Here is a 1,724-nt window from a genome sequence, read left to right as displayed (position 1 = left end):
AATACTGAAAGACTCTTAACCAAATCTGAGAAATACCCCACTGTTCAATCCAACATTGATTATAAGTTACAACATAACTATTTGCAGGTGCAAATATTTTAAATGTTCCAAAGTTAAAGAAGGGTTGTGATGATTTAGCTCCCATTTGTTGATGAATCATACTGTAGGTACTGAAGCCCTGCAGAGGGAGGCAAACAGAAATGAGGGGGTAACAGAGGGGTGAGGAAAACAGAATTATAGAGATGAGAACAAACAAGAGGAAGAACATCCAGAATGTGCAGCCACATTAAACACTGCTCAAAATGAAAACACTTACCTTGACAGAAAATGAGTACAGGATGAGGTGTTTTTCAGTAAAAACTACTAATCATTTACATATTTCACTCTGTTCTTTTCTGTTTAAGATTGTTGATATTTATTTTTTTTAAGTCAGAATGCACGTATCAATTGTTCCTCGGATTGGGATTTACATTTTGCGCGTGTGTTAAAAGATTTACACAATGCATTGGGCCCGCTCATATATTCTGTATTGTATTTCTTTTTTGTGTTTTGGGTTGAAAGTTGTGTGAACATTCCATTTGCAGGAGAAACTCTGTGATATAGGACAAGACTTTATCATTGTGAAGGATGCAGCTTGTGTGTGTCCTCTGTTGCACTAATGTAATGGTGCAAGTAATAATAAAACACCTTGAATCGTAATGCATATGAAGGTGTCTCCCTCTGCTGGCTGAAATGAAGGTCAAACAAAACTGCAGAGGTATTCTTACAGCACGTCAATGCATAATGAATTTAAACTCTAGTTTATATCACAAAAGGCACAGAAAACTATGTATCCCAAACTAAAAGTTCATAACTCTCTCCCTTGCTTTTATTTGATGCAAGTGGGCCTATCTTTTCTTACATGATAGATGCATTGGCAATGGTTTTCAATAGGTTATACAAACTGATATTAATGTCTCATGTTTAAGGTCTATTATTAAAAAACAAACAAAAAAACACATCACCTAGTTTAAAACCAAGAGAGTAATATCACTACATTTAAGCACTTCAAATTTTACAAACAGGCGATTGTGGGCCCGTGAATTCACCAGGGGCAACATTTCTTTGAGGCTATGTAAAGTTTTAGGCCTTCTTTTATGTAAAACATGATAAGGAAAAATTATAATTGCTCATTTACATGTCCACTAGGGGTCAGTAAAGTATAACAAACGTGTATCAAAGGCTTTCCTCCAACACTAGGGGTCCATTTAAAATAAATCTTAATCCCACACTACTAACCACTGTTTATTTATGTTCACTGTTCATACAGGTAGGCTCTATGTTTGACATTTTTCAGCAAATTTAGGGGGAGAGGATTAAATCATTTTAAACCACGTTTCACAGAAGGCTATCGGCTAGATAGTTTAATTTATATTTGTGATTCAATAGACTGTATGGATTTCATAATTATGCATAATTCAAGCCCAGAGAGACGAATAAATAATTTTTATTATATTTTACTTTATAATACTTAGGCTACGCTTGTTACCGAAATAGCAGCATTTTGTAAAGTTGCTCTGCCGAATATTGGTTTCCTTCAAGAGAACAACATGCACATTTCTGCTCATTAGGCATTAATTTAGTCACCCAAATCTCCTTTTAATTTTTGACTTTCATCCATAGCTCACTTCTCATGCAGTATAAAATGCTGAGCGAGGTTACAAGGTAGCTGGTGTTCACAATGA

The sequence above is a fragment of the Symphodus melops genome (genome assembly GCF_947650265.1).
Source record: "Symphodus melops genome assembly, chromosome: 1".
Taxonomy (NCBI): Eukaryota; Metazoa; Chordata; class Actinopteri; order Labriformes; family Labridae; genus Symphodus; species Symphodus melops.
Note: the sequence above shows the minus strand (reverse complement) of the source record.